This window comes from Lemur catta, chromosome 16 (assembly GCF_020740605.2).
Source record: "Lemur catta isolate mLemCat1 chromosome 16, mLemCat1.pri, whole genome shotgun sequence".
NCBI lineage: Eukaryota > Metazoa > Chordata > Mammalia > Primates > Lemuridae > Lemur > Lemur catta.
In genome coordinates, this window is record NC_059143.1 from 49,158,093 (window position 1) to 49,180,991 (window position 22,899).

The 22,899-nt window shown below is 33.4% G+C and overlaps 1 protein-coding gene across 1 annotated transcript in view; it reads left to right on the forward strand.

The window, feature by feature from the left end:
* Positions 1 to 22,899, forward strand: part of CCDC102B (coiled-coil domain containing 102B) — a 73,167-nt gene that overhangs the window by 46,020 nt on the left and 4,248 nt on the right. The window lies entirely within an intron of this gene.

Here is a 22,899-nt window from a genome sequence, read left to right on the forward strand (position 1 = left end):
ATTCATATTGTTCTGGCCACGCAGAACCTGCTGGGATGAATATTCCACTTGAGTTTATAATATGGTCTAGACAGTCTACACTAAACAATGGTAATCATTTTACAACAGTCAGCAAAGCCTCACTTCCTCTGTTCCTCAGCAAGATTTCCCTGTCAATGATTATACCAGACTCTCTTTATTTGTCTTAGTTTGCTTTATGGAACCAATTCTGTCTTACTAATTTTGGGGACTTCATTGCCACCTTCTGTGTATATAGCAGGGGTGCAACAAACACTTGTTAAATAAAAGTAAGTTGAACCATGAAACATCATTTTTTTTTTAACATGAAATATGTAGATGCTTATGCTATATTTCTGCTGAAGATTTCAGCACAATTTGAGAGCACAACTGATTGATCTTTAAAATGCAGCTGATCAGTAGACATTTATTTCTCAAATGGCCCTCTTGCTTTTTGGAAAAAAAAAATCTGAATTCCCTAGCATTATCATTCAAAAACTAGAAAAATTATGGTTTGAAAAAAGAGAGCAGTAAAAAATTAGAGTATTAGAAGTTTTTGTTTGAAATCAACCCACTAGACACAAAAGTAATTCTGAGTTTAGCTTATATTAATATTTGTACTTAGCTTTAGTGGAGAGAGGTACATATTTAATAACCATTTAAAAGTTATTAAATATTAATCATAAACAGAAGCTATGTCAAAGGTCTGAATTTTATTGAGATTAAAAATAAATATTCTGATGATAGGAAATAGTCCTATTCAGGAATTATATATTACATCATCATCTATTTAGAACAAGCAAAAAACATAAACCACTAGATTTTCTTTTTTTTTTTTTTTTTTTTTGAGACAGAGTCTCACTTTGTTGCCCAGGCTAGAGTGAGTGCCGTGGCATCAGCCTAGCTCACAGCAACCTCAAACTCCTGGGCTTAAGCGATCCTACTGCCTCAGCCTCCAGAGTAGCTGGGACTACAGGCATGAGCCACCATGCCCGGCTAATTTTTTTGTATATATATTTTTAGTTGGCCAGATAATTTCTTTCTATTTTTGGTAGAGACGGGGTCTCACTCTTGCTCAGGCTGGTCTCGAACTCCTGACCTCGAGCGATCCACCCGCCTCGGCCTCCCAGAGCTAGGATTACAGGCGTGAGCCACCGCGCCCGGCCTAGATTTTCTTTAAGTTAAAAAGTTGTATACAATGAATGCTACCATGTTATTTTATCTAAGATTCATTATCTAGAACTAGCCATAATATTATATTATTATACTATTTGAAAGACTTATGTTTTTTGTTAGTCATTTTACATAATATTTGGTTCAGGAGAGTTTTTTTAAACATGAGTCAAAATAAAGAAAGTTTTACACTAAGATTAAAAGGTGTAAGTGAATTTTTAACACTGAAAAGAATCTCCTCTAATATAGTACATGTCCTCTAATACGGATGAAATAAATGAATGGAAAATGGGAAATAACTTATGATATTTATATTAAAAATTGATCCTGAACTATTTTAAAAAGTGTTTAGTAAGAACACCCTAAAGTTTAATGAAGCTCAAAACTAAGAGAATACCTGGTGGCACCATTCTCGTGAAGCCTGCTACTGTCCTCCCCAATTCCCTTTTAGTTTTTAGGCTTTGACTTCTTTTGCTTCTTTAGAAAAGCGTTTCCTGATCTACCTGACTATATATATCAAATAGCTCTTGCAGTTTTGGAAATTGCTTAGTTGTTGGTGAGATCATTCGTTTAGTAACTCTATGCATGTGACTAGGAGATTGATGAGGGATTGCCTCTCTTTTGCTAACTGATATATCCCTACAACCTAGTATGCTTCCTTTCTCATACTAGGCCTTGAAAACATTAATGAAAGGAATGAATGTAAAAACAAGAATGGGGGATATGTAGTATAATATAAACAATAATTTGTCCACATGAATCCTAATATTAGAAAATTAAGAGCGAATTATTAGTTTTCATAGATGCATTAATAGAAAACTAGACTTTAGAAGTCAGTATGAAGAGATATCTAATATTAACATAAAAGGGAGACACAGACAGAAAGGGGTTTCAAGAAAAAAGTGTAATCCTTAAGTTAAATAAAAAACATCTCCAGGGTTTGAGAAAAAGAAAAATAACTGTAGGTACCTTGCTGATCTTGAACCTTTCTTATGCTCTTACCCTTCCCTTTTCTCCCTTTGGTTCATGTCTTTGAAAGTTCAGGAAGACAGAGAAAAGATATGAGAAGACATGTGGGAAGAAAGGAAATGAAAAGTAGAGTTTGTACCCACTATAAAGGGAGAAGACATGATAACTAAAGACAACAAACACATGAACCTTAATATTTATCAAGGCAAGTCCTGATTCTGCTATAACAGAGAAAAGTAAAATTGCAATTCCCAGCCATTATTTTTTATATGATATCTGTCATATAAATGCTGATTTGCTTCACCCAACATATGGCACAGATTCTTGTTTGTAATGACTTAATTCTTCTGTTGATATACAGTCTATGTATTTTCTATTGCAAACAATACTTTTTCAAATGAAAAGTTACTGGGAAAAGTGGCTCATATTCTTTTGGGTAAAGCCCCTTGAAGTAGTCAGCACGCCTCTGTTGAAGTGTTTTGGAAGCTTGTTTTTCCTAAATCATTCTGGCAATGGAATCCCTTCATTCAGGTCACACAATGGGTCACTTTCCGAAAGCTAATGTGACAGGGCAGTAATTGATGTGTCTCAGGAAAATGAAGAATTAATCTAAAAGTTGAAAGGCCATCAAAGTCAATTCCTAATGAATCTGCATTACTGACAGTGGTCCAGATTCAAGGAATGGAATTATGTTTATTTTGTTTAGTAACTTTGGCTTCAGAAATATTTTATTTTCATTCAGTGGTTTAGCGTGCAAACTTATGGACTCATTGTTTTCCCTGTTTATGATTTTTCTTCCAAATCCTACTGTTACTCATAAAATCATTAGTTTAGGAATAAACAATAATCACATACATTTTTGCTGTTGTAAAATAGAAATTATTTAACACATTGACTGCCATACTAGAAAAAAATATTTCCTTGGGGCCACAGTGTTTTATTATGAAAATAGAATAAAAACTTCAAAAAAAGATCCTTTCTAGTTTAATGAAAAATTTGTTATTTTTTATTGTTCTCTGTGCACGATATATGAAATTAAATTATCAATATTAATCGTAACAATAAGAACATCAACAAATAAGGAAAGATGAACAAAAGAAAAATTAAAGCAATTAGTTGTAGGTAGGAATACATCGTGGGATCTGTTTTTAAAAGCTCTTTTTAAAAAGATCCTAACCTATAATTTTCTTTCATAACAGTTATTTCTATCAATATTTTTTTCCAGATGTCAAAGAAAGTTCTAGATTTACTGGTCTAATCATTTCTATATAGGATTACCAAAAAAGATTGGTTATTATGGAGTCAGAATCTACTAAGAAGTATTTTAACACATTTTCATTCAAAAGGTAAAAGCATATACACTTGAGTAAATGTTAGATGTGGAGGCATCTCAAATGATTTTGTCAGCAAAGGGATGTCACCAATAAGAAATAACATTGTGGATGAAAAAACTCTGACTCAAAGTCTACAAAATATAATATCTGGGTTTTTTGTTTTTGTTTTTTTTTGCTTTATTAAATAAGACCTAATTGCAGAAATCCCAGAAAAAAAGTCCTTGAGGGGATGCTGGTAAGTAGATTATTTTGTGTAAAATGTTTTATTTAAAAGATAGGGAAATGGAAATGGACAGTAACCTTCCTTAGGAATTTTAGATAGGACTACAGTGGAATTGGCAGACATATGACTAGAATTAAATTAACTTGCCTGAGATCTAGTTCATCATGGTAACAAGACCTATTAAGGCATGACAGAATGATGTAATTTTATATTGTCCTCCAAAGTTATAAAGTTTTAGGAATGACCACAGAAAATATAAGAGGACCATGAGTCATGAGGAGTGTCTGGACTGATAGACGTAGGTACGGTGTATGCAGAAGGCACATGGAATATATGGCTCCCAAAAAAGCAAGTTGCCTTCTACCTAGAAGTAAAGTAGGAAAACAAGGCTAGTTCCACTGTAGAAATAATTAAAGCTTAGTACTAAAATTTCAAGAATTTTGAAAACAATGCATGAAGTTAACAATCGGCTCTTCATCCAAATTATGTTGTTTTTAGTGCTGTCTTTGGTGTCCTCAAAACTCTTTCTTCAGCCATTACATTCACTTTGAGCCAGGGTGGGCACTGTGGCATGAGAACCAATGGCTAAGATTTTGAGAGTTTGAAGATGAAAAATGAAAATTAGCTCTAAGAACCAAAATGTCAGCATAAACTTATATAGTAATATTAACTTAATACCATTTTGGTTTTGTGAAAGCTGTTACTGAACTCAAAAAAATATTTTGTAAATCTCTACAAGAACAATAGTATGACATAAACCCAAATCACCATATTTTTCTTTGCATGCACAAAGCAGTCCATTAATCTCATTTACTTACATCATGTGTCTACTTGGTTAAGTTCAATTTTGCAATTTGGTCCTGGAGAGAAGGACTTCTTCTACAAGTTAAGTTAATTCTCCTACACAGTGGCAGTTCTAAGTTAGAAAAAAGCAGCAGATAACTGATTCTATTAAAAATAAAACTTTGTTACAGTACTATATTTTGATAATCAGTAAAACACTACTCCCTAACTATTGCTCTAGACAATTAGATATAAAGGAAAACATGTATTAAAGCATTTAAGCTCTGTTTAATGCTTTTCACTCACCTAGCAATCGAGCCCAGTGGTTCTCAAAATGTGGTGTCTAAACCAGCAGCATCAGCAAATGCAGATTCTCAGGCTCCACCCTTGACCTACTGAATCAGGAACTTTAGGTGTGGGGCCTAGAAATCTGTTTTAACAAGCACTTCAGGTGGAATCTGTCACCATATAGAAATTGAAAACTACTAATCTAGCCTTTATACTTGCTATGAACTTATTTGTATGATGACAGTGTCTTGAATGTGCTGTTAGTATACACTCTTTTCAACCATTGTTTTGGTGGTTATTTTATTATCCAATAAAAGTGGCAAACTGTAAGTGTATGGTTTAACTTATATATAACAGGGAAATGGGACCAGAGGCTGGAAAACAAAAGAACGAATCTCTTATCATAGATCCATACTTAATATTTGAGTGATTTTGGCCAAGGAATACTCTGTAATGCACTTCAATTTCGTAATTTTTGAAAGAAGAGTTTGGAATAAATAGCTGAGATCTCTCCAGGCCCCAAATTCCACAATCCCATTATGCTTTCCAAAACTGAGCTATAGAATTTAGATAAATGTCACTAATTTGGGTCCATGAGTACAGTGTAATATTTCCTCAGAATTTCAGTTTATTTTTATTAAAATGGCTATCGGCTTTTGATATAGCTTAGTGTACTCTTTCCACTTGCTGTATTTATTTCTTTTTAATTCACAAAGTTGAATTTAATATGTTCTTGACATAATTGAGAGATTTTTCATTTCACATTTCTCTGGTACTGGCCATTGCTTTCTGTTTCCCCTTCATTTTATTATGCTTAATTTAATGATATTTAAATACCCACAGCATTTGGCAGCCTTTCTAATTCTCTCTAGATTATAGGAAAACAGAGGAGAGGAAGCATCAATATATCAGTAACTAGCAAGATTCATCTCTGCTTTTTAACCAACTTTGATTTCATTTTCTATTACACGGCCCCTTTGTGTGTGTGTGAGGGTGGTTCTACTTTAACACAAGGTGAATAGGAAGTCAATAAAGTTAAAGAAAGTGTAATTATAAATCACATTTATATTTCACATTCAGTTCCTCTTCTATTATTCTGAAATCGTATTACTCTATGTGCTTCCAGTAGAAGAATGAATTTAAATAGAGAAAGTATACTTTCATTAGATATTCTTATCTCCTGCAGTGGTGTTTTTTGAAGTCAGATCATGGTCCTATCTCTACCAGATAGGGAGCTTTCTAAAATTAAAATTCTGAATTAGTAGGGATGTAACTTGGCACCCAGGAGTATATATGTTTTAAAACAAATCCATAAGTGAATTTTATGTGCAATAAAATTTGGAAAACCACAAGTCAACACCAACTTCCTCATATACATTATAATACCCTTTGCAATAACTATAAATGATTTTAGGTTACAGCAGGTCCTCGAATAATGTCATTTTGTTATAATGTTGATGAGAAAAAAATTGACTCCTGGACGGGGTCACTGTGTGGAGTGTGGAGTTTGCATACTCTCCCTTCCTTTACACAGGTTTCTCCCCTACATCCCAAAGCTGTACATGTTAGGTTGGTTTGTGTGTCTAAACCATCCCAGTCTGAGTGAGTGCTGGTGAGTGTGTGAGCGTTCCCTCTAAAGGAAGAGTGTTCTGGCCAGAGTTTGTTGGATCCCGCCTTGTGCCCTGAGCTGTCAGGATAGGCTCCAGCCATCCACAATTCTGAACTGGAATAAGACGGTTGGAAAATAAATGAATGAATGAATACAAATTATTGTAAAATAAAAATTTATAAAGTATAGGATAAACATGTAGGTGCACTGCAATAAACTATGATGTATAAAAGCACTCCGCAAGCTCGCCATATTTGTGATTATTTCCAAACTGCAGAGTAGCAGGAGGTACTCTTTACAATTTCCACTTTGCAAACATTTATTCCTTAATTTAACCCTTCACCAGTATGACTACTGTCACTAACTGATTCATCAAAAATTGGGCAAATAATTATCTTTCTTGTTTGTATTAATCTTTCTTAAATGTGTGTATAGCTCATATTTATTTCAGTGTTTTATATCTGAAATGTTTTGGGTCTTTATTTAGAAGTTTGGTGATGTTTTTGTGGCCAGAAATATGCTGTTTATATCAATGAGCCTATGGTAAAATTGGTTTCATTATACTTTGTTTCAATTAAGTTATAGTTTTTAAGAACCCATCCAGGATGGGTTCTTACTATATTTCTGATTTGGCATTATTAAATAGTGTGTGTAGTGTGTGTGTTTGTGCTGCTTTAGGAAGGACAGTGATTGTGATGCATATCTTTTATTAATGGCAATCTCAGATGATATATTTTCAAGGATATTTTATATACTTTCTAGTTATATTTAAATAGATATTACAAATAAAGTATATTTTCCAATCTGCTGCACTCATATTTGAAACTCTGGGTCTCTTTGCACTAGAGGCAAGTTGGTGGCTGTTTAGTGGCATCGTCCTTGACGGTGTCTGGGAAGAGCAGTGAAATGTGAGAGGTCTACCAAGCCAAGGTGAGGCAGGTGTGGAGAGTAGTAGCATATGGACAAATAATTAACTGGCTGAGTCTGTACTGCAAGAATAATTCTACCTTAAGCCAGTTAAAATTAATTATTCTACCTTACCTTATGCCAGACAGAATTAATTCAGTTTTTCCCAAATAAAAGGTTTATTTGGCACAATGTGGATGGATGTATTAATAGTTGAAGTGTTTTTTACTCATATTAATGAATATCTCATAATTATACTTTGCCTTTTGGCTGTATATACAATATAGAAAAAAAGACATAAAATATGAATTCACAAATTTTTAAAACCCAAATTTGTCTTTTTCTCTAGAGAATTAGTTGAGTCTTACTGTTTTCTAGTTTTATTTGAATGAGTTATTACTTTTTAGCCCAACTTGTACTGTATGAGCAATGCCTCTCTCATTATTCCTTTGTATTAGATTTGTCTTGTCCACATTTTGCTTATTAGGCATGCAGTCCATTTTAAAAAATCAATTTCAGTCAGATTTTAGCTTTAATAGTTGTAAAGGAAGTATGGATAAAGGCTTTTTTTCAAACTGTGGTAAAAGGATTTTCATTTTTTTCCTATGATGTACAGGCAATATGAGTTTGCAAATGTTGCAGTCCATCTCCTTACATATTTCCCATTAATTTCTACCATATGAACAAACGAAGAATAAGACATAATTTTATAAAAGGTCCAAGTTATCTCATCTTATCTTTTGTAGGTAGAAAAAATTTCATGTAAATTCAGGTAGCATCACTCTTTCATTTGTTTATTAATTTATTCAGCAAATATTTCCTTAATACCAAATCACTCAGAGTTTGGTTGCAGAAAACAGAGCAAAGATGTATGACAGAAACATATAAAATACCAGGAATTGGATGATTTGGAAGGCCTTGGGGACCCAAGTCCTCATTGGGCATGTTGGCATGACTCCCAGTGGACTATCCTGAGTGGGCCTGAAGAATGAGTAGCCTCTGGGAAACAGCAGGAAGATACAGGGCTCAGGATGCCACTGTTCCATCTGCTGTCTCCATGACGACTCCACCATAGCTACGACCTGGGAATGAGCAAGTTTCCCACAGAACTAGGCCTGCCAGCCCTATGACTCCTGTTGCCTCTTTCTACTCCAGTCAGTTCCCAGTCCAGGCCTTGCCTGAGCACATCTCTTTTCCAGCATCTGGAGTTGTCTCTGATCTGGACCTCTAGCTACAGGAGGTTTAGGGAAATGTAGATGTTCAGCATGACTGTAAGGAACACTAGAAGGAAGCTGGAACAGCTGTGGAGGAATGTTTCAGGAACACACAGTGTAGATAGGGGCTATAATGCGGGATAAGGGCTATAATGCTAGCAAAATATGCAATGTAGCTGCTGTATCCATGAGGGTTACAATCAAGTGGAGAGAACTACAACCAATCAGATCATCAACAAATAAGCCCATAGTGGTGACTCCGTTCAATGCTATAGATTAGTAGATTCACAGCATTGCTTCCTTCCAGGAAATGATGAGTCAGACTGAGATCAGGCAGATGAATGAAGTGGATACCTGGAACAGAGTGATGCAAGAGTATTGCATCCCAAATGGGCTAAATTAGGGAGGAGACTTCCTTGTGATCAGTGGGGGCCCAAGGTCCTGAGAGGAGCCCTGCATGTTTGGAAAGGAGTGAGTGCAGACATGGTGAGGCTGAGCCTGGGAGGGCAGAGGCGCTGGCCTCAGCGGGCTTTCCAGGCCATGTGGAATATTTCGCTTCATCTGAAACCAGTAGGAAGCAAAGGGATGGCACAGTCAGGGATTTTGAAATAATTATTTTTTTCTGGAATCAGGGATCCAGATACAGCACAATTGTGTGTCAACCTCCCATTATTCACAAAATCACCATCTTTCTTTTTTCTTTTTCTTTTTTCTTTCTTTCTTTTTTTTTTTTTTTTTGACACCATTTTAAGTGTCTGGCAGTGGAGGGAGAGCCCTGGCTCCTAGGGAGAGATACTTGGGAGTGAACAGGTTCTGGGGCTCTCCAATCTGCATCCACTGCCTTACAGTACCCTGGATGGTGATAGAATTTCCAGGATTTGATGATTGCTGGTGAGCCTGGGGAGCTACCACACTCAGCAAAAGTTCATGTGCTGTGGAAATGGCAGGGAAGGCACAGAGAAAAGAGTCATGTGATCTTCTAAATAAACCTCCAGACTACTCCTCGGGAAAGATCTGGCTGTTACACTGAGCTAATGCAGCTAACAGTGATGCTAATGCTGCTGGTCTAGAGACCACACCTTAGGAACCACTTCTATATATTAAATACTAAGGTACTCAGGAAGCATGGAAATACCAGGAAGGACAAATGTTCTCAAAAATTATAGTTCTCTGATAATGCTATAGAGAAGCATTCTATTAAGTCTTCCTATCCTATCACCCTCCACAGCTTCTCTGAGAAAACTATATTTTCTATATTATAAAATACATGGAAATATATGAAAACTACATTTTTCATTAGTTCTCCACTCTAGCTTCATATTAAAATTGTTGGAGTGATTATTAAGAAATACTCAGATACTACTCCCCGGAGAAACTGATTTAATCAATCTGCCTGCTGTGGTGGAATTAGCATTTTTTATTGACCTGTCTCCAGGTGATTCTAATATACAGTCAGGGCCAAGAACTATGGCAAGCTCAAAAGGGGCATCAGTAAATCAGAAAAAGGAGCTCCAGGTCAGGAATTTGGTTTTGCCTTCCTTCATCTCAATTTCTATTCGTGACATTCTTGACCATAAAGCCTGCCCTCTTGTTCAAGGTTAGTATCACCTTTCTTATTTCATGAATAGCTACTTACTGTGTGTCAATGCTTTCTTAAACTATGACAGAAATTGTTTCATCCTATATAAAATAAAACCTATATTTCATCTTATATATTTTGTGTGGTTATTAATAATTCAGATGAGCAGTATTAATTTTTAAAAATTGAAAGGAAGATGCTACTCTGAGTTAGTCTATAGGAAGATATCACACTGGTCCATGAGTAGACACACCAATAATCATTCTACCTGCCACAAAGCTGGCTGATGAACACTGAATTGGGAACATGATCACAACACATGCGCTAGTTCTAATAATGCAGTTTTTTGTGGTAGCATGTTATCTATAAACAATCTATAAGACATTTTTAAAGAATTAGTAAAAGACCAACTTCTTATTTGACATTTCTTTCCTTTTTATAAACAAATCATTCAAGACAGAAACATTCCAATCAATATTATATTTATAAATTAATTTTAGAGTTTCCTCTGGCAAGAATAATAAATTAGTAAACTATTGTTAAAATTGGAATCAGAATGGAAAGAAAAAAAGCCAAGATTGATAGATGATGGCTTCTTCTAACATTCAGTAAGAAAGGTGGTAGAGGAATACTTCATGATCCTTTCTTAATATTGGATATCATAAAAATAGCTATAGCAATAGAGATTATTTTTAAATATGAAAGGCCAAGGAAAACTTCAAAATGTAAACTGAAAAGGTAACTAAGAGAAAATATCCACATATTTTAAAAATATTTTAAAACTGTTTAATCAAATACAATCTCAATATTTACAATTTTATGTTAACTACTACTTCTGCCTTTTCAAATGTCTGTATGTTTTTGTGCCAGCAATGATGAATAAGATTATGAGATTAAATACCTATAAAGATTTATAAAATATCCATTAAGGCAAGAAAGTTGAAATTTTCTATTATCATTTTTTCTTTGACTTATTCTTGGTATCTACTTTTATAAATTAAAAAATGATATTATCGTAGAGGTAGGAGCTAAGTAGACTCTAATTCTCTTTTAGAAACAACTACAATAGACATAATTGTTCAATTGGTTTGAAGTTAGGAGATGTCTGAGTATTATTTCACATACATTAAAAGTCATTAATATCAATGGCAATATTAAAATATTTCCAAAGTGACTATTATTGCTATTGTTTCCATAAATGGCTTTTATTATTATTACATTTCATTATGTAATGAATATCTTGGTGGCATTAATTTTTTTTACTTATCTTTTTGAAGATAAATTTTACTTTTGAAATAATTTTCAGGGTTTGAACAAATTTAATTTGTGTTCATCATTATTCTTTACTCTTTATTTAAGAAAGTATAGACAATTTGTTGCTAATTAAAATTTACAAATGATTATCTTGAGCAAAAATTGGAAAATTGGGTATAAATGAATCAGGAAAATACTATATTTTAACTCATTCTTCAGGATTTTTACATTTCTGATGACATTTTTTAGCCAAGGCCTGATACAAAGCTCATGTAATAAGTGAGAAAAAGCTTACAGTTTGTTTGAAACTTCGTTTAGATTACTGGCAAATATTTGAGCCTAAGATAATGGAGTCAGTTGTAGTGGCAAGTAGCACGATGCAGGAGAAAGAGTGTGGACTTCAAATTCAGATGTATATTGGTTCCAGAATCTGTATAGATTTTTTAACCTCATGAAGTCCAACATTCCTGATTAAAAGTCCTCATAAGAATATTGTGAGCATTAAATAGTATACATATAACACACTGACAATTCTTGGCACATGAAAGTTATTTCATTCAATTATTTAAGCATTTTTTCATTAATTCAACAAGTATCTTAATCGCAGCTATAATGTGAGGGTACTCTAGTAGGCACAAAAAGTACTAAATGAAATAAACTTAGTTTCTGTCCAGTAGAGTTTAGACTTAATGCTCAACAGTTTTTAACTCCTCTATTTCCTGTCTTCATATACTTAGTCTATTTTATTCATTGTATGATATCATATTTGTTGAAATTTTCCTACCTGAGAAGTGACAAAATAATTCTCAGGAATGACGTTGACACGTGGTTTGTAGTTTTAAAATTTCAATAATTGTACATTATATAATAACGATAGTTAATACAGTTAGTTCATCAGCCAAGTAAACTTTTTTTGATAGTCAAGTAATACTCTCCTTGCCTCTGGGGATATAGTCATAACCAAGACAAAAATACTCTAATGTGTTGTAAAGCCCACTGGAGGGAGGGATCTTACATAATTCCAGATAACTGAAGTACTAGGAAGAAGTATTCAGGGAGAGAACAAAGGGAGGGTTGCTTCTGTAACTGTGTGAAAGTGGCACTTTTTACAGAAGTAAATGAGATTACATACAATGGAAATGCAGTGGATTTTTGCAGAGGGAGTTTTTGTGTGTTAGTGGGAGAAAGGGAGAATCCATTGAATCACTTTCAAATGGGTTTGATTTGAACCACACAGAACATCTAATTTGCAGATATTAAATGAGCAGTTGGGTAATAGTTAAGAACTAAAACTTGGGACTTAGTATGAATTTGGACTTCTCCACCTGCTAAGTGCAATCTTGGGCACCTCTTTTATCTAAGCTTCAGTCTCCTCATTTGTAAAACGGTGAAAATAGTCATGCCTACTTTATAGGGCATTCAGGAAGATTAACAGATAATTCAGTGAAACCTTTTATCCTTAAGATTGGACACTATCATTTCAGTTATTGGGGTGAAAACATTTCAGTTATTAAGTTCTCGATTTGAGTATTAAATGGATCTGGGCATCAGAAACATCGTCTGGATTACAAGTATAGATTTCAGAAATTAGTCCCACTAGTGACAGTCCTATAGGAAACTGAAAGGCTGTTAATTAACAGTGGAGGAAGAACAATTAAGAGACTGAGACTGATCCTACAGAAATACAATAATATCTGATGATTATTTAGAGAAGGTAGAGCTGAGAAACAAAGCTGAGGAGGGACATCCAGAGGAATAGGAGGAAATCAGACAAATGTTTCTTGAAAACGCGGATTCTAGGCAGAGGAAGTGGTAGCCTCTGCCAATTGCTGCCTAAAGATAAAATGATGAATAAAATATATTCTTTGGATTTACAATATGCAAGTTGATGGTGATTTTGATGAGAGCTTGTCAGAGGGGTAACAGGCAGGGGAAACCAGATGGGAGTGGAATAGGGATAGATTGGCTCGGAAGGTGAAGAAATGGAAGAAACTATTATAGACTACCCTTTTAAGATATTTGATTATGAGATTTTCAAAAAAATGACAAATACAATAATACTTATAATTGGGTAGTAGGGAATTTTTTTTTTTATTAGAGAGACGAGCCTTTTTAATACTGATGAGCAGAGTAAAACTGATGTTTTTCTGAACAGGTGGATTTTTAATAAAGGGGAACAACAGATAATTGTGGGGCAAGAAAGTTGAAGTGTTGAAATGATGAGTCTTGGTATCTTAGCTCAATAATAAAAGAAGTAGTGGAGAAATTATAGGGTGGATAGGCTGGAGGTCATGACGACGTGGCAGAACAGGTGCGCATTTCCGTGGTGGTTATGGAGGCAATAAGCAGATGGGCTGGAAGATCAGTGGGGACTTTGTGCCCAATGAGTTGTTTAGGATTCGAATCAAATATATTTTAAATCATCACAACTAAAGGTCAGGAGTTATAAGTTATATATTTTACACCTGTGAAGGACATGGGAAGGATGTAGAAAACTCAGTATCAGTTTTATTAGATTGAAGCAGAATTCTCAGTAATTTGAGCAGAAAATGTGGCCTAACAGAAGCCTTTCCTCTCTCCCAAATTCCACACAGCAGGAGTGTCAAAGTTAGTAAAGGCTTAATTTCACCCTTCAGTGTTTCCTAAGACTAAAATCTTCAGTTTTGACCAAATGGATGGAAAGCTTGTATAGAATTTTCTGTCTGAAATGGAACAATTTTATCTTTCTCCTGCGTTTTCCACTTCAGCAAAGCATCAGTTTTCCAACAGACTGCCCTTGCATTGGTTTTACTGAGGAAAGAAAACAGCTTTTATGGCAGCCCCTGCTGCTGCTGCACTCTCTCAGTTTCACTTTCCCTGTTGGGGAGGCAGAAACAACAGGAGGCCTGAGCCCTGTAAACCTTAAAAACAGTACAAAATTTAAATTGGAATTTTCGTCTCCTCATTTTCGTCTTGCTTAAAGTTTCTTGGCAGTTAGTGTGTCCAGCCATTTCATTGACTTAATTTCATTCTTAATTTTCAAACATTAACCATCTCAATAATTTCTAAGTGTTTCTTGGACAATGAATTTTTGTTAATTTGGTAACATATTCGTGGACCTCACCTTTGTTATATGAAGAAGAAGAGGAACATGGTTTGGCTACTAAAAGTAAACAAATTATACATATATATATGCACATACTATATATGTGTATGTATATGTAATATACATATATAAATATATGTAATATATTTAGAATCCCCAACTCTACCCTATCTTTAACATTTTTATGATAAAATTTATTATTGTGAGGATAAAATAATAAATTATCACACAATACTAAGAATAAAAAGTAAAAGTATTTGCATTGCCGTCTATACTAGCATCTGTTTTTTGTTTGTTTTTTGTTTATTTCATTTCTCCTCTAATACCAGAAGTTTCCTGGGACTAAACCTTGATAATCACACAGACCTTTCTGGAAAGATTTACAAGCAAACAAAGAGCAATGCAATAGGTAAAGGATCCAGATACTCTGATTCACAATTATTTTATAAAAGCATGCAAGATGTGTATGCCTAAGTTTGTAGGCTATTCTTTATTACAGGTGTTCTCAGGATACTAGCAGAGGCAAATCTCACTGACGTTCCTTTAATATTTTAATATATGGTAAATCATTAACAGTAAGTAGCACAAGGAGAATAATTCAGTGAATGGCACCATCGTAGAAAAGTAATGGAGGGATGACAGGCAGTCAGGTATGTAATATTTGGCTGTGCAGGTTGGGTAATGCAGAAACACATGGCCCAGGTAAGAATGGTGCTGAAATTAAGGATGTGCTGAATTCCTTATGTCATGGACTCTGGTCTGCTGCTCTATCTCTGCTGGGCAATAACTATTTTAAACTACACGAAGCCAGTTATTTGCATAATTGGCAAATTGTATAAATGTGAGGATCAAAAAAATGTTAGCACTGCTTGAAAAAATTTCCTTTGAAAATTTCTGGGAATCAACATTTAGGATGGTTGTTTTAATATTCTATATCTCACAAATGGCTCTATGGTTACTTACAGATATTGTATTAGAAAAGACTGCTTAAAAGTAGATGCGAATAAGGTGCAATGTCAGGAAACCTATAGCAAACACAAGATCATGATAGCAGTTACATGCACACATGCATACATATTTCCAAACGAACAAGTGATTTATTTGAAAAGTCTACTTTATTTAAACTATTAGAGAGCCCTCAAATTATTCTGATTTTACTTTTATAACATGCCTCATTTGGAGGCATTATCAGTAAATTTAGTTTTTTTACATTAAAATAATGCAGACATCTTAAAATTTAATGTAGATTTTACTTTTTGTTTTTTAGGCTATCATAGTTTCCTTAGTCATAATGCAAATTCTTTGCAGAGATTTTTCTTATACTTAATTTAATTAGACACTATTTTTGTATACTTAGAAAATCAAAGAATCATTTTTATTCAATAATTTTTCTCCCTTTAGGGACATATGTGTTAGAGCTGAATATATTTTTCACACCCATGAAGCCAGAATAAATGAATTTTGAAATATGCCTCTCCTCTCTTCCAATTAAAAACATGACATAAATTATCATTAGTTGAAAAAAATTCACCTGAACATTCAATTACCTACATTTTTCAAAAATTAACACAATTGGAGGAAAACATTAATAACAGAATTTTAACTGGCCAAAGTAATAATAAGAAGTAGTATATAACATTTCATTACCTAATTAAATATATCAGAGGACAATTTGTATTCAAGAAGTATTCATTGTTTATAGCATATAATTAAATTTAAAATTATAAAAATATAATTATTGTTATTTTGCATTTATGTAACCTAAATACTGCACTTTATATTCTAAAACTAATTAATGGTAAATGCAAACTTGAAGGATTCTAAGTTTATTTAATTTTGATAGACTTCTGCATTTTTGTGGAAACTCAAAAGTAGACTATTTGGATTGCAGAATATATTTACTACTATGTTTATATACTTTGTGTTTAAAGTAAGCAGTATCTGATCTTTGAATGTATTATGACGTGCTGAATGGTTTGTGGAGAGTCAGCCTTGAGTACAGTGAGATAATGAGGTTCCAGATAGTAATTAACCTCAGTGTTACAGCCCCCACTAACCCCTTATATTTGTTTTGGAGGGAATTCTATGATTGAGTAGATAAACTTACAGCATGATGACATTGTGGTCAGACTTTGTTTTTTCCAAGCCAAATATGATCTGAAAGTCACTATTCTATTGTCTGGAGAAATTATTTATGTTTTGTTTTCCATTATACAATGAGGGCTTTATCATCTACTATTGATTTTGGCCAAATGTTGGATTCTCTAGCTAAGAAGGCAAGTTATTTATTGCACTTTATATAAATACATTTTAAGACATTTGTACTTAGGATAGGCTAAATTTCTAAAAATATTGGATCCAAAATGTATAATGGCTCAATATATTGAAATTAATATTGTGCTCATATAGAGGTCTTAGACCCTGAAACCTCATTTTGTTATTTTATGATTTCGCAGGGCATGCATTCTCAATGTGAGGATGAAGACTGTTTTTGTGTGCTGGTGGTGGAGAGGCTGAAAACAATTTTAGATGTTTCAATAGTTTGTGGTCCTCCAAATGGCCACAGTATGTAAACAGATATACAGTGTACCTATGATATTAAAAATTTTATGGGGAAGGAGGATTTGGAAAAAAGACATCTAAAAAGACTCCTTGGGAAAGATAATAATGGGGGAATGGGGTGTTGAGAAACACTATTCTAGGGCTTTGTTCTTGTCTTTTGCTTGCATGTGGCAGATGATAGAGATAGAGGAATGTATCCTTAGGAGAGCTTTGTGATCAAGCATGGACATAGCAGGAAACTCCCACTTAAATCCATTGGCTAAAATGTAGTCACATGGCCATAGCTAACTGCAAGGGATTCTGGAAAATGTAGTCTGGCTGTTGGTCCAGGAACAAGAGGAAGACATTCTGTTAACTATCTAGTATCTTTAAATTCTAATTCATAAATGTGTACTTATCACAAAATGAGTATTTGGTGAATGTTTCCTGAACTGTTTGTTGAAAAGATATATGGATCTCTGTGTTAGCTCCTTCTAACATAACCCATACTCCAGCTTTGTAGATCTTGTCAGTGAATTTTTGAAAAATTATGGAGAATTATAAGTACATTTCTCTTTTATGGAATGAATTCCATACAGCACTATAATTCATATAATTCTTCCTAAGGCACATTACAGCCTTGTTTTTCCATTTAAGTAAAACATCTCCTGATCCTATCCATATTTTACATTTTCTTTTCAAAAGATTGAAACTCTAATAAAATTACCCTGATGCACTCAACATGCAGACTGTTACTATCCTTTTATTAAGTGGTACTATTAGATAATTCGCTTCATATAAGTACATAAGTCTATGACTAATACTGAATCCTTTGAGCATATAGGCTTGCTAATTCTGTTGTATAATTTTGCCTGCCACAAAATAAATCTGTTTATTCAGTGACCATATTGACAACATTATTTTGAACATAATCTGGTAAGTTTGATTTCCATTCTTTCCAGGTCAAAAATTCAAACACTATTTTTTCAGTATTGCAACTTTGAGATAGTAAGGTCTTTCTCAAAACTAGACAAATAGAGATGACATATCAGATAATACTAAGGGAATTTAGTAATGTTTGAAATAAAATTAGTGGAATAAGAATTCTAAGAGGCGTAAATATTTCAGCCTAACTATATATAATGAATTTTTGTTTGTCATATGAAAGTTTTCAGATATTAAGCAATTATAATAAATATCTGTCTCTTGGAAATGTATGACTCTAGATTTTCAAATTTATTACAAGTAAAGCAGAAAACATACTTGCTTTTCATTTATTTTATTTATTTATTTAGCAATAGCCAAAAGGATTCCACAGATAACTCCACCTTTAAGCCCAGCTGTTTCTTAACATTAATGAACCACATTACATTTAGGGAAAATCATCTCATGAAAGCAAACATTTTTTCATATTCCATTACATGAAATGCTTACTAATTCTTTGATTATGTATTAATTTGCTCTCAAAAGTTTCAAAAAAGAAGCTTGTGATATATGAGTTAATGAATTCTCAGTAGGAATGATCACATTCCTCATTATATAAGAATTTTCTTAACTGTTATTTCATTTAGAAACCTGAAAAAGAGCTTTATGAGTAAGCCCAAGTTTAAAACAGACTATGCATTAACCTTTATAGAGGCAAATATAATGCCACTTATTTTTTAAAAAATCTAGAGGCCTAAATTCATTGTTTCCAAAAACATTTCTGTACTATAATCAAGATATGAGAAAAAATAACTTTAAAAATTTCTGTTAGCTATAATGTAATTCCCTTTTTTAAATTTTTCTTATTTTTTATTGATACATAATAATTGTACATATTAATGGATTACATGATACATCTTGAAACAAGCGCACAACATACAATGATCAAATCAGGGTAACTGGGACAAGATTCACCTGAAACATTCATCATTGCTCTATGTTGGGAGCATTTGAAAACTTCTAGCTATTCTGAAATACAGTAAACGATTGTCAACAATAGTTGCCCCATTGTACCACTGAACATCAGAGCTTCTTCCTTCTATTAAACAGAATTACCCCTTCACCAACATCTCTTCATTACCCCTTCCCACCACCCTGACCAATCTCTAGTAGCCACCATTCTATTCACTACTTCCTTGAGATCAATTTTTTTTTAGGTCCCATATTTGAGTGTGAAAATGAAATATTTGTCTTTCTGTGTCTGGTTTATTTCACTTAAAATAATATCCTCCTTTGCTATTTATTTCTTGCATTGATTTACAAGATAGCAAGACACCTTGTTAACTATAGGGTTTGAAAGTAAATGGAGGCCAATGTGATATTAAGTTACTGCTTTGAGTTAATTTTAATTTAAATAAATGCTCCACATTGATATATTAATACTTATTCATTGACTATTCATTAGAAAGCACAAATATTTCTGAGAAATCATGACTTAGATGCAAAAAACATCAAAATGTTTTCATAATGTAAGTTGAAAATACAGAGGAACTATTCATTTTCTCAGAATCCAGTATAACAAACTTAACAGTATTTTATATTCAATAGGATGATTCATGGAAGGAAAAATTATTTCATATTTCCCTTTTGTAATGTGTCTTTATTGAAACTATATAGAGTATCAAATAGTTTATATGCTTTCTTTTCTCCCACTGGTCTGTGAGCTCTTCAAGGCAAGGGTAATGTCCTGTTAATTGTCTGCCTTTTGCCAAAGAAGACCCCTAAACTTGGCAGCTCATACTGAAAAAGCTCACTTAATATTCATTAAAATAATAATTATACAGTCATAGTTGAGTGATCTGTATGGGCACAAAATGATTTTGTAGGCATAAAATTTACAAGTCAGAAATTAATTTCAATTTCTGTTGTAGATGTCTTGATTTTATAGGCACAGATTTTTTTGTACCAAATACTATAAAACTCACTAGTATTTCAACTTTGCGTCCATGTACTTCTTAATAAATTCAGTAGTTTCTGACAGTATCAAAATTGATGTTATTAAATTGACTTAATTGAGAGTTCTCTCTGTTGTATTACTGGGCAGATATTATTCACATCTTTGAGAAAACAATGATTTTATTGTCACATTTCAGTCTTTTATTGAATGTCTATTATGGCACCTTTCTAGGCTCTCGACTATTTCTACACTGTTAGAGTACATTTTTACGTTTACTTTATAGTTATTGTGAATAAATAATTAAACAATTTTTGGAAAATTTTTATGTTTTAGCATGATATAGATTCATTCAAAAATTTGAACAAAATAGAAAATTTTGAGTTATGCACAATAATAAAAGCTGTTGTTCATCCAATAGTTTACTGAGTACGAGCGACTGAATTAGTACTTTATATAAATTCAGTTACCTAATATTAACAAGTTCAGGCTTCTATAATGAAATACTGGATAGCTTATAAACAACATAAATTTATTTCTCACATTTCTGGAGGTTGGGAAGTCCAAGATCAAGGAGCTAGCAGATTTAGTATCTGATGAGGGCCTGCTTACTGGTTTGTAGATGGTCATCTTTTTGTATCCTCACATGTTGGAAGGGGCAAGGCAGCTCTCTGGGGTCTCTTTGATAAGGGCACTAATCCCATTATTGAGGGCTCTGCCCTCACCACCTTATCACCTCCTAAAGACTCACCTCCTAATACCTTCACACTGGTGATTAGGTTTCAATATATGAATTTGGTGGCTGGGGGAAGCAAATATTCAGGTCATAGCAAATAATATTAATAATAAACATGAGATAAGTATCAACACATTAGTAGAGTACTAGGATGGTTAGGAATATTGCCTATAATCACTGAGCTGCCTTATTCCAGCCTCAGTTTAATAACCATATGTGACTCCAAAGCCTGTAGTGTTGCCCTCAAAAAGAACAGAATTCTTCTCCTTTCTCCCTCCATTTTTCTTTATAAAAGTCATTCCACTAAGTGATTCCTGGTGATTTCAGTTTTACCAAATGTCTCTGATAATGTCAAAGATATTTTCTTGGCTTCTTGGGTGCAGAAAGATTTGTTTTTGGCAAATAGTGAGACACATGCTAAAGATGCCAATGTGTTTCTCTCTCTCTCTCTCTCTCTCTCTGTATTCCCTCCCCATACATGTTCATCCAGCTGTCCCACCATACATGGATATATTTACATTTTTATTTGTTTATATGATTTTTACAAATATATTAATGATAATTGCTCTTTTCTTTTACATACCATGGGAAAATGTAATAAAATTGCTTTCTTTTTTATGAAAAGTTACTCAGTAACTACTGAGCTAAATAGTGTCAGTGAAGAGTCTGCATTATAAGCTCTCATTTAATTTAAAATAAATATGTCAGCTTAATCAAATACAAATTGTAAAATTAATATTTTCAAAGTTATTTGAGATGTGATTTTCTTACCATGAGGAACTAAACATTTTAAAACAAATCTGCATTTCTCCATCCCTGTCTTTGATATGGAAAAATAATTTCTTACTGACAATTTTAATTTCATAATCAACAAATACTCATATACAAGTTAGCTACCTAGTTTATTTGATCTGACTTTATTTTGCTGGTTGGCAGAATATTTTATAGTTTGTTGATTTCCAGTAGATAATAAACTGAAACTGTTTTTAATAGTGGTGGTTACTGAAGCATGCTGTTACAATGTAACCTCAAGGTATTGCTCGTAAATGTTGAAGAAAAATCTCTTGTAGGACAACTGTAAAGCAATTTGTCCTTGTTTATTCTTAGGAGAGAATATTCATATGGTTTGTTCCTATGATATGACTGTCTAAGAATTGTCCTTTTTAATGTTAATATTGTAATTGTGGCTTGTTATTGCTGATAATACATTTTTTTTAATGTTTTGCATACCTGTGTATTTTTTTATTTTATTTTATTCTTATTTCAGCATATTGTGGGGGTACAAAAGTTTAGGTTACATATATTGCCCTTGCCTCCCCATCCCCCGAGTCAGAGCTTCAAACGTGTCCATCCCCTAGACAGTGCGCATCGCACTCACTATGTATGTATACACCCATCCCCTCCCCCTCCCACATCTGCCCAACACCCGATCAATGTTATTCCTAAGTGTGCTCTTAGGTGACGATCAGTGAAACCAATTTGATGGTGAGTACATGTGGTGCTTATTTTTCCATTCTTGGGATACTTCACTTAGTAGAATGGGTTCCAACTCTTTCCAGGAAAATACAAGAGGTGCTATATCACCGTTATTTCTTATAGCTGAGTAGTACTCCATGGTATACATATACCACATTTGGTTGTTTTTAAGTATCTTTTGCTATTAAGTACTTTGTACCTTTTCTGTAGATTTATTTTTCATATTCTGAAATTATAACAAAAAGATAAATCAGAATATGTTTAAGCAAAACGAAAACACATTCACAGTTCTGCCATCTAGACAAAACCACTATTGATCTTGTTATACATACTTTAGATCTTTTTCTGTGTTTATGTGTACAAATTCACTCATGAACATATGCAAAAAGATCTGTAGAGTTTAGCCTCTCTTTTTACTTAGCAGCACATATTCATGTTAACAACTATGCATCTACATCATACTTGCTGCACACACACACATGCACATTATGCATACTTGCTATGTGCAAGCACATACAATCCATATTTGTAAATGTGTGAAGGTAACACAATATAACTTCTGGTTAAATGGCTGAATATATTTGACAGAACAGTTGGGAATGATGGCTTGCCAAATAATTTGGTCATTATTTCAATACTATGCAACATAAACTGATCATGTATCTTTATATTAATATCATTTAAAATAATTTTCTACCTTCTCAATCTATAAATTAGAGACAAGCATTACATACTAAGCACTTTAGAGGAATTTCTCAATCATTCATAAATAATTAATAAAAATCAAATATTGGTAGTTATTTGAAGCATGGCAAAATTACATTTTAGGTATCACAGGTGAATTGTTATTTAGA